The following is an 11365-nucleotide window of genomic DNA, read 5'->3' on the forward strand; positions in this document are numbered from 1 at the left end:
GGAGAAGATGTTCACTAGGTGGGTTCAGATCTGCAGCTACACGATCAGATGCAAGTAGACATGAATATACATGAAATTTCAGAGTGAAATAAGATTTTGTTGGGGCATAAATGAGCACAACAATAGTGACAGACAGACAGTTGATGAGATTCTGCAGAAACAAGTCACAATCCTAATTTTAGAACTGCAAACAAGCAGAGCATCCATGCTTATTAGTCTAATTTCTAGTTAAAAAAAAAAAGAAAAAGAGAGAAATTCCCGTAACAAATAGCACCTCAAAACAATGTAGTCTTATTTCAAGAAAATAAGACTACATTGTTTCGAGAATAAACAACCCTCTTTATTTCCCCTGGATGCTACTTTTTGAGCTATTCAGTCTCATCTGAAGTATAAGGACATTCTTTTTCACAAGAAATAAAGAAAGAACTTAGTAAACCTTTTTTTGTAGTGTGGTGCAAATCGAAATATTTCTTTCAAATGTTTCATCCAAACTTGGGCATGTTACTAAATCTCAGGTGCATGCTGCTCCGTACAAGCACGAGTCTACGTGGACACTGAAGCGTATTTAAAGCACTCAGGTGCTTTAAATACTTTAGTCAAGGAGAGATTGACAGGTGTGTCTAGTTTTGACAGTATATTTAAATGCCACATTGGTGCTGTACTTGCATAAAACTCCCAAGAGTGTAGAAAGAAAGGTTTCTAAAGACCTCATAGCTCACAAAAAAAGAAAGCTTTCTCCAGAGAGGTGGGGTGACTAGGGAAGACTTCCCTCAGGCTATTTTTTTTGACAAACCCTGTCACATTACTCCTCCTAGTCTTCCTCTCTGTAAGATTCCCTTCATATTGCTTCAATGCATTCATAGTCAATTTGCTACATGAGGAAAAGCTGATTGGAAATAACACAGAAGTGAATTAACTCCAGATACGTCGCTCCAGTGTACTGAAAGTCTGACGGCTGAAAGTGAGTATGGAGAAGGATGGAGGATGAAGGATGGAGGGTGGGTGGAGTGTTCCTGAAAGGTTATTCTGTGCTCACAATCAAGCATAAAGGGAGATATGAGGAGCTGCTGGTGAATCGCCAAGCTTATCTATCACAGAGCAGAGTCTTGACTCTGTAACATTGTCTCTCCGTCTCTTTGGTGTCTCTCTCTTTCTCTCCCTTCAGTGTCTCTCTCTTTTTCTGTCCCTTCAGTCTCTCTCTCTCCTCTACTTTGTACGTCCAACTGTCGCTTATCGCAGTCTTTCAGTGACACTCCGCCACATTTGCAAACTCAACAACTGTGGAGAGAAGAAAGGAGTATGAGTGCGCGTGTGTGTGTGTGTGTGTGTGTGTGTGTGTTACTGATAAAATTAATTATTTCAGTTACATAATACCACTCTGGATTAATTAGTTTTTTTTTTTTTTTTTACATGTACTGCTGCTCTTTATCCAGAGGATATCATACAGACATGCACGCACTCACACGCTACACTTTACAACATCGAAAAATATCATCTTCAAGGACTGCAAACATGTATTTTTTTGTTATTTATAAGAAATCGAACAATGTTATACAAAAACAGATGAAAGTTTTTATTAAGTGGCTAAGCAGGGAATACAAATAGATACATGGTCCTTTCTGTTAAAAAAATTACGCATGCATTCATCTTAGTAATTTTTATCAGTTTTAATGACTCATATTTTTGCACAAAAAAAAAGACTTTAATTGCAGCAAAACAAAGTCCCTATGTCATTCTCTAAATTGACAGCAAACTAGAGAAGGAACAAATGACATGTTTTGCTTCATCGTCATTTACATTTTCGGTGACGAGTGGGTGGCTGGGCGACAGGCAGACAGATGAGGGGCAAAGTACATGATATTTACACACACACACACACACACACACACGTAGATACACACTGGTATTTCTAAAGGTTGTATTGATTAACAGAAGAAGAAGTAGTCAAGCAATAACAACTCTCAGAGATTGGCTCTGTAGGATGTTAAACTTGTGACATTTTAAAAGACAAAAGCTTCATACCCTGAGAACGAGAACAAAAAAAATTGTTGAGGCTTTCTTTGCCTGGGGAAAATCATTTAATCCTCTCTACTACACAGCAGCATTATAGAGCAAACTCTTCCTGCCCCCTCAAAAACTCCAAAATTAACCTGAAAAGAATACATGGAAATCACAAGCTCCATGGGCAACATTGAGACTTTCCTTCTCTGAATTATTACAAGGATACTTTGATGACTTCCGGGTCGTGGTTAAGAGGCCAAAAAGCTCCTTCAATTGAAATTTTCACAAATAATTTGGAAGTGCTTTTATTTTGCACATTTAAATACCGACAAAGGTGTCAATTGTATAGTATTTTCTCTACCTTGTATAATTATTAATATAATTTATATCAGAGTTGCACCCCAATTTCATCGTATCTGACCATACAATGACAAAAAAGGCTTTCTATTCTATTCTATTCTATTAAATGTAACTGTCAAAACAGCTGATTTGGGGGTCAATAAGGAATATGTCGTATTAAAACAGGACCAATGGGGATCTCTGTACGTGCTTGAAAAAAACCTAAAGAAAATATGTCTATCACTGTAAAGAATTAATGATGGCTTGTATAGTAACTTGCTAAAGGATGGGGTTCGGCAACACTGTACAATAAAACCTGTATTTCAGAGTGTAATTCACCCACAACACACAGTACCTGTAACTTTTTGATGTGAATCTATCCTTAGGACATACTCATCAGTTCCAGCTCAGTCTGTCTTTGCTCCTCCATTGATTGTCCTGCATCCAATTCAGGGTAAACAAGCAGCAGAGGACACATTAACCAGCAGTAAGTGGGTTGATATCTGTAGTGTTGACAGGCTGACCCGATACATATCAGACACTGAAAAGATTCTTTCAGAATGATCTGTTTGTTTTTGCCCAACACTTAAAGGCAGTATAGGGCAGCAGAGAGTTTGGCTGTTAACGCCTGAGGGTGAAACTCCATCTAGCCATCCATTTTCTACCACTTATCCTGTTAAGGGTCACGGGGGCAGAAGCCTGTCCCAGCTGCCCTTGGACGAGAGGTGGGGTTCACCCTGGATGGGTCACCAGTCCATCGCAGGGCCAACACATAGAGACAGACAACCATTCACACTCACATTCACACCTACAGTCAATTTAGAGTATCAATCAGCCTCGTCCCCTCTTGATGTCTTTGGACTATGGGAGGAAGCTGGCGTACCAGAGAGAACCCACACAGGAGCAGGGAGAACATGGACTCACACAGAAAGATCCCTGTGCTCGAACCCAGAACCTTCTTGTGACAGTGCTCACCACTGCACCACCGTGGCACCCAGGGTGAAACTCAGTTTATTAATTTATTTATGTTCAAACATTCACCTCTGGTCACAAACTTTGGGTGGTGACTGAAGCTCCCTGCATAGGTTGGATGCTCCTGAGCTGTTGCCAGGAGAGATCAGCGAGACAGTTCATGAACTCCAAAGAGGGATCCAAATAGAACCACAGCTACTTCTCAATACTGGGGCTCACTGATGCCTCTTGAGGAAAAAAAACCTGGCATTAGAAGGTGAGATGGACCAGCGCTAGCTTACACAAGCTAATCATGCTAAACATCGTTGTACAATGATCCCTTTAATGCATAATCATTCATATCATGAAACCTTCATGCAAGACAGTAATTGGGTACCTTGCCTAAAATGTCCAAGGTTTCAATTTCACAGGCAGTTATCTGTAGACAGTAAAAAGAAACTCTCAGTATCATGAACAAAAAAAATTCCCCCGCTCCTCCTCCTCACGATGTATAATAGTCTTTTTAAATCATTTAAACTTTGTTGAACAAGACACAGAGTTTAATTAACTTGTTCTGCCTCTGCAGAGCTGGGAAATTAGAACTTTTTACCACTTTCTCTTTTGTTCTCTCTCTCAGATTGTGTTTTGAGGCTTGTCCCAAATTAAGACAAGACAGACAAGCTAATCCTCCTCTTTTTCCTCCCAGAAATTTCACGACTATAGTTTAAAGTTATATAAATGACCAGCTGTGCAGATGTATCCATGTGAGGATAGGAGAGGCGCCTCTGCATTATCACCATTCAAGCCAGTTGTTGTATTCTTTGTCCATGGTTTACCAGAGAGGCTCTGTCCTATGTTTAGTTAGGGTGGTTATTATCATTAAAGTGATACTTCACCCAAAACAGTTTTTTTTGGGGGGGGGGGGGGCGTTACTCACCACTCTATGCCTTGATTTCATGGAGAAGTTTTGTTTCTTCTCCCACTTCTTGGTGAATCCAGACTTCAGGAGAATCAACTGCATGTACTTGTTGCTGGAAGCTAATGGAGACCAAAGAGTAACAGCTGTAAAGCTATGTAACATTGTCTCATACCAACTCGCAGATGCATTGCCCAGAACATTCCAAACCGTCTGTGTGCTCAAAACTTTACCAAATTTCCTGAAAGAGTTGGGGTTCTATACTCTCCAGTGTGAGTGTCACCACGTGCATGTGTTGAACTGAGCTCCACATGGAATCCTGCCTCCCAGCTCATTCTTGATAAGTTCTTTCAAATTTGCGCATTCCCTTCAGTAACTCTTTAAATGTTCCAGTGAGAATCAAAGGGTAGATTTTCAAAGACACCTCAAGAGAGTTGTGCGAGGCTCCTGAAAATAGTGAGAACAAAGTATTCATACTCTCAGTCTTTTCTCACAGCTAATTAAATTTGTCAAGCTTGGACTCCAGTATATAATAACACATTGAGAGCTATTAGAAAACCCTAATTTCTTGCCTGCCTCTACGCCCCCTCAACATTATCTGGTACCAGCCCTCGAAGCGAGAGAGAGGAAGACAGAAGCGGAACGATTTCAAGATGATGGGGGAAGAAAAACGAGGTAAGAATTAAAAAAGCACTAGAGTCTTATTGTCAGGCTGACCTATTTTTCATGAGCCGTCATCCAAAACTTACAGAGGCCCACAACCTGTCCTATGCCCCTACCGATCCAATTCGGCCTTCTGTCTCATCACTCCCAACCCATCCTTTCCTCCGGTCTTAATTCCTGACCTTCTGCATGGACATTTAATCAATAAGACATAAACTTATATGTGAATGAACACAAAGTTTAAAGTTGCGTGGGAGTCACTCAAGAACATGTAAGATGAGAATGAAAGAGACAAGCTGCCGCAGTTTATCACTCTGAGGAGGGAAAGTTAGAAAACCATCTAAAAAAAGTGAGACAGAAAAGCCATGAGGGAAAAGAATCCAGTCATGACCTTTTATAATACTGAGAGGTGCTGAATGCACTAAAAGTTCTCCAGCAGCTGTTGCACGCGTCAAAACCCAAAGCTCAGTTCAGCTCCATCACATTGCTGCTTTTCATTCAAAAATATTTTTCTGGAATTAAACTGTCCATCTTCTGCTGCCAAAGTCTGAGAAACTAAGAGATTCCAACGCAACAAATTTTTTCACATTTGACCTGTGAAGCCATGAATCAATAATAAACAAAGATCAACACAGAAATAACCGTATTGACAAATGAAAACAATAGCTAGTGACAAGCCCAGTAAAATGGGACTGCAAACTATTGTCTGCTGTGTGTAACTATTACACATTAAATGTGTAACCATTTTTTCCAGTAGAATTACATACATTGTTAAAAACGTGGCTCAAGCTAGCAGAGAGCTAAGTGAAGCAGGCCCTGTTATAGCTCCATAACTCACCGTTGCAGAAGTATCTCTGCTAAACGACCGTTAACGTTTCATGATCACAGTTTTATTCATTTGATTTGAATATTTGGAAATAAATGGGTATGTGGTGAAATAATTTATCCTTAATGGCGTGAGCAGAGCGCACAGCGTCGGTGATTTTACTGGCAAAATGAAAATATGAGGAAACAAAAAAACACTCTGGAATCTGGGACTTTAATATAATTGGAACTAAACCCACTCCAGCAGCAGAGTCTCTACGTAACAGACAAGTGTTCATGTGCTTGTTGACTTCATAGTGATCTAATTCGTCTGGCTCAATATATTATATTCTGTTCCTACTCCCGCTAAATTTGTACACATAAGAAGCCAAACCTAAAAAACCAACTTCATAAAATGAAGACCAGTGATTCTCGGGATGCTGCTCATTTGATTAACATGAGCAGCACACAGGAACATATGGCCCTGAACAAAGAGACTTCAACTGGACCGCTGTGAACACACTTGTTTTTAATTAACATGGTCATTTTATGAAACGAACATGAGTTTACAGGGAATTGGTAGTCTATAGTAAACTTGTTCATCCCATTTCATAAAAGCAGAGGAGTGCTTTGCTGTCGGCAGAAACACGACCAGAGATAGCGGGCAGCTAAAATTACCTTTATCACTTAAGCATGAGGTGTTGCCATATATGAAAAGGAAATTGAGACTGGGCTGTACAAACAAAGCAAGAGTGTGCTGATATTAAAAACATGTTTATTGATAGGAAGGCGGACTGGTGAGAAGGAGAAGGGAGATTAGGAAGGAGTGGGATCACTATTTACAGTCAAAGCGGTGGCCATAGTTACCTGGTGTTTCTGTGTGTATGCATACATGTGGGATTCTCTGCAATTTATCATTACTGTCCAGTAAAACACACATCTATATTACATCTAATCCACAGCCCAACTCTCTATGAAGAACCTAAACCCAAACATGGATAAATCTTAAAGCTATAGAGCATCATGGTTTTATGGTTTCCATAGATACCTGTATATAAATGAATATATTTCTTAGTTTTAGGACACTTTCCTGTGCCACTCAAGAAAATACATCACTGGTGGTCAACTATTCAAATGTTCTAGAACTGCATGTATGTCTGCTATAGTTAAAATGTTACGTGTATGTCATCTTTTTTGTCTGAGTGTTGTTGAAGCCCTTCATTTTTTTTTTAGCCTATCCACCTTTAGAGTGCCGTGTGGAATGCTTGCAAACTTGATGTGTGTATTTGGGAAAATGGTATCACTTTCGAGAGCAGCACCAAGGGGAATCCCCATCTGTAGAACTGATGGAGCATGCTAGCACACAATTCTGCTCAATATCACTCATTAGCCCTGCTTAATAAGCCCAAAATTATACAGAAACACCTTCTCTCATCATTCTGCTGTTTACCCCAGCATACAGAAGCATCAAGAATTCTCTTCCAACCATTTGCAAAACATCAAAAGTGGAGTAAAGCACAATGGGAAGTGATTAAAACTCAGAGGCTTGGTCTGTCCGGTCTAATGTCAGCTGGGTTTAATGTGATTTTAATATTACGTAGACACAAGGAGCAGATATAGCTTAGCAGAGAAGATGAAAGGAGCAAATCTCCTGATTTGAAAGAGACAGAGTGAGAGACATCAGGGAGCAGCGTCAGTATTACCAATAACACCCCCAGGCCTCATTTCCTAATCACAGCTCTAATGAAGATGAATGTGTAGCCTGTGTGTGTGTGTGTGCATATAAGGCATGCTTCACACATGCACTGTCTCCTACAGTAAGTTATATCTATATAAGACAAACTGTGTATGTCCGCCTCATTGAATGCTGCTATCATTTTGCGTCATATTTATGCTTAAATCAATAGTGATGTTTACATGCACTCAATATTTTTTGCTCTTACTCTTAAAATGTCAATAATCTGACTAAGCTGTTTTTATGCAGGAAATTGAATAGTAAACTAATAATCCTCTTTGCATGCAGCAGCAGAAATTTGGACCTGCAAGGTTTATCAGTCAGGGCGGAACCAAAGTGTGCAATTGTTGTTTCCCTACCATCCGGCTTAAGTATTACACACACTAGAAAACTTTCCAACACAATTTCTCCTGCATATTTGTAAACAAAGAGAATGAAATTTTGAGCTGCTGTTTGCTTTCTTTGCTACAACTTCCATCCATCCATCCATTGTCTTCCGCTTATTCCTACATTAAGGGGGGGGGGGGGGGGGGGGCTGGAGCCTTTCCCAGCAGCAACGGGCAAGAGGCAGGGTTCACCCTGGACAGGTCACCAGTCCATCACAAGGCCAACACATAGAGACAAACAACCATTCACATTCAGACCTACAGTCAATTTAGAGTATCAATTAGCCTAGCACAGAAAGATCCCGAGACCAAGCTGGGACTTGAACCCGGAACCTTCTTGCTGTGAGGCGACAGTGCTGACCATTGCACCACGTGCAGCCTTTGTTACAACTTGTTCAATGATAAATGTCGAAAATGTATGACAGGAAATTATATGAGAGTTATATAAAGAAAAGTGCAAACTGCTTTAAAAAAAAAAACACATTGGAGACACATAGCTTTTGTGCTCTATACACGCCTATAGAATGCCACTACAATCAGACCATTATTGACATAACTTAAATGTCATAATCAGAAAACACAAAAATCCAACTATATTATGCTGTTTACATTTGTCAAATTTGAATAATAGAGGAATACAGGTGTGCATGTAAACATTGCTCTTGTCTGTGTAGCTCAATATCCATGCAACCGACTACTGTGCATGTACTATGCTAAGCACATCCACTTGTAAGCTCCTGTAATGACTTATTATTCCAGAGGGAGAAGTATCAAAATGGTGTATTGGTAAGCTATCAACCGATTAGACAACACCGATGTCTGTTCAGCTGTGTCGGACAGGGCAGTAATGTTGCTGCTTTTATGTTGACGCCTCATTACTGCTGACAAGTAAAGCTGCTCTCAGCATTATTCCTCCTGGAGTACATGTGGAAATCTATCACATGAACACATCACATTTCTGTCATCTTTTGTAACCATGGTATCTTTCCTGTTTCTCCCATTTCCTATTTTGTTTTTTTGTCCTGGATGTTCTTTTTCCTTACTTTTGTTTCCCCCCACAATGCCGTTGAGGCAGCTTCAGCACAACAATGATGACAATATATTGTGACGCTTTCAACGTGTTTCCATTTCTGGAGGGAGGAACTATGGAAATGTCAAGGGGGACACACAAACACAATGGACTGCCAAACCTAAATGTGTCATCTAATAGCGTTCCATGGGTAGACACACACACAGTATAACAACAGGAAGTGAAAAAAAGTAGAATGCAACGAACACAGTACAGTAAATGAGATTACAGTAATTGTTTGATGTGTAGAGTTAAACTTGATTGTAGGACATCTAATATCCAATACTGAATCCATCCGGCAAACTGATAATGTCCTAATTCACTGGCAGGAAGAGCAGCCAAATGTAAGGAAGTAGAACAAAGAACTAATTGACTGGGGATGAATTAAGAAACATCAGGACAGAAAGAGAGACAGTGTGGATACAAAAGATAAAGTTAATGGGCACTCAGATACATTTAATGAAAGAATAGTGTACATGCACACACACACACACACACACACACACACACACACACACACACACACCAGAAAGAAAAGAATGCAGGCCCTCAGAATTCCCCTCCAGAGAGGAGCTCATTTAGCAGCTATGGGGACCTATGAAGACTTTGAGTTTCAGTCAGAAACCAGTTAGCTCACCTTAAAGGCGCCTACCTCCCCCCCCCTTTTTTTTTAAATTAAATGCTGATTGCCCATAGCATTTTAGAGACAAACAGATATACTTTTTCCTCTCTATGTGCATTATGGAACTCCAGGTCCTTGTGGATGGCTGATGGCTAATTAGCTTAGCTAACATGGCTGCTAGCAGAAAGGGAGGTGGGAGTAAAGGAAGTCATCAAATACTCTTATCTGAAATAGAATATGCCTGCATTTATATAACTAGCAATACTTTTAACCTTTGCTGTCAAAAAATTCTTGAAAATAATGAGATGTCTCTTTTAGAGGAAGATACAGCAACTACTTTCATGACCGGGTACATCAGGAAACAAACAAAAACAGACCAAATTGCCGCTTCCAGTTTAGAAAATAAGAATAACCAGCACAGCAAGCAATCAATTTAGCAAAGCAGTAAGACTACATGGCTTAAATCTTTGGCATGATGGCCGCCTGGCATACGCTGTACGGGCAGAAGGCTCCAACTCCAACAGCAAATGAATTAAACGCTTTCCCTAATGTAGTCTTGTGTTTACTGTTGAGGTTGTTGTTGGTGAATTTGGGAGGAATTAAGGGGCCAAAGCTGGGCAGAGAAGCTGGCAAGCAGATTATATAATAGCGTCCTGGACACAGAGAAGCATTTATTAATCTTAGGCTGGCTGACAAACTAATTTCAACACCGACTTTGCAGGAAAGAAAACTTAAGCTAAGTAGTGCTGGAAACATAGCTCATAAACAAGCTGGCAGGGACCTTTTTATAGCCAGGAGGTGATTACAAGATGGCTTCCAGAAGTACTTGATTGAAGATGAGAGCCAGGTGTGAGGTGAATAGGAGGTCCAGGAGGGAAGGAAAAGATGAAACCAAAATACAACAATATCAGCTGCATCAATTACTTAAAAAAGAGAGGAAACAACAAAAACCCACTTACAACATCCCATCAAATGTCACAGCAGAGGAGGAGTCTTGACACTAATATATGAAAGAGTCATTTGGAGCAGGATTATGTCCGGCCAACTGAGGCAGCGAGCCAGGTGGACTTTCTTTCCTCCTCTATTCACAGCTGCATAACAGCACAGTGAGTGGACACACCTGCTTAAATTGATGTTCCCACTTGATTTAAAGGAGGATTTTTTTTTTTTTTTACATAAAATAGAATATTTAAGTTAACAACAGAAATAATTATAGGTCTGTAAAGATCCAGAAAGTAGTTTTGTTGGATTTAATGAATACATTTCAAAAAGATTATTAGATTAGAATAAAATAGATAAGGCAAAAATAATTTGGAAACTTGAATCAAAAAACTAGGCTGATTGATACTCTAAACTGACCGTAGGTATGAATGTGAGTGTGAATGGTTGTCTGTATGTGTTGGCCCTGCGATGGACTGGTGACCTGTCCAGGGTGAACCCCGCCTCTCGCCCGTCCCTGCGGGGATAGGCTCCAGCCCCCCCGCGACCCTTAATGTAGGAATAAGCGAAAGACGATGGATGGATGGATGAATCAAAAAACTGAAAAACATTGGGCCTCATTCCTAAAATATTCTTAAAACCTGAGATTATAACCTAATTTTAATCAATCAGATAGAACGCATGGCCTGACATCTACAGTGTTGTGCATCTGTGGCTGGCAATCAACCAGGCTTGCAAAGATATTATAGGAGACACAAAGGACTAGATGGAATCAGCTTTTTTAAAAAAACAACAACAATAAAAGAACAAATTTGTGCACAAGAACACATCAGGAGGATGGCCAATAGCCAAAACAAGAATACAAAAAAAATAAACTAGTTTAATGATGTTGTACCTGTTTGCTCAGTGGCTGAAGGGGACATGAAACACATCTTGACCC

The 11365-nt window shown here is 40.0% G+C and overlaps 1 long non-coding RNA gene across 2 annotated transcripts; it reads right to left on the minus strand.

The window, feature by feature from the left end:
- Positions 1-477: 477 nt before the first annotated feature.
- LOC147251145 (uncharacterized) lies at positions 478-10569 on the minus strand. 2 transcript variants are annotated; one of them, XR_015119045.1, is made up of 5 exons: positions 10446-10569; positions 4229-4329; positions 3689-3730; positions 3382-3539; positions 478-1278 (listed from the first exon to the last, which is right to left on the minus strand). It is a non-coding gene; the product is annotated as an uncharacterized LOC147251145 (long non-coding RNA). The 2 variants fall into 2 exon arrangements; XR_015119046.1 differs by lacking the exon at positions 478-1278 and adding an exon at positions 2696-2778.
- Between the last annotated feature and the right edge of the window lie 796 nt (positions 10570-11365).

Source organism: Aulostomus chinensis, chromosome 13, assembly GCF_037954235.1.
Source record: "Aulostomus chinensis isolate RoL2024-O1b breed Wild chromosome 13, RoL_Achi_v1.0, whole genome shotgun sequence".
Taxonomy (NCBI): Eukaryota; Metazoa; Chordata; class Actinopteri; order Syngnathiformes; family Aulostomidae; genus Aulostomus; species Aulostomus chinensis.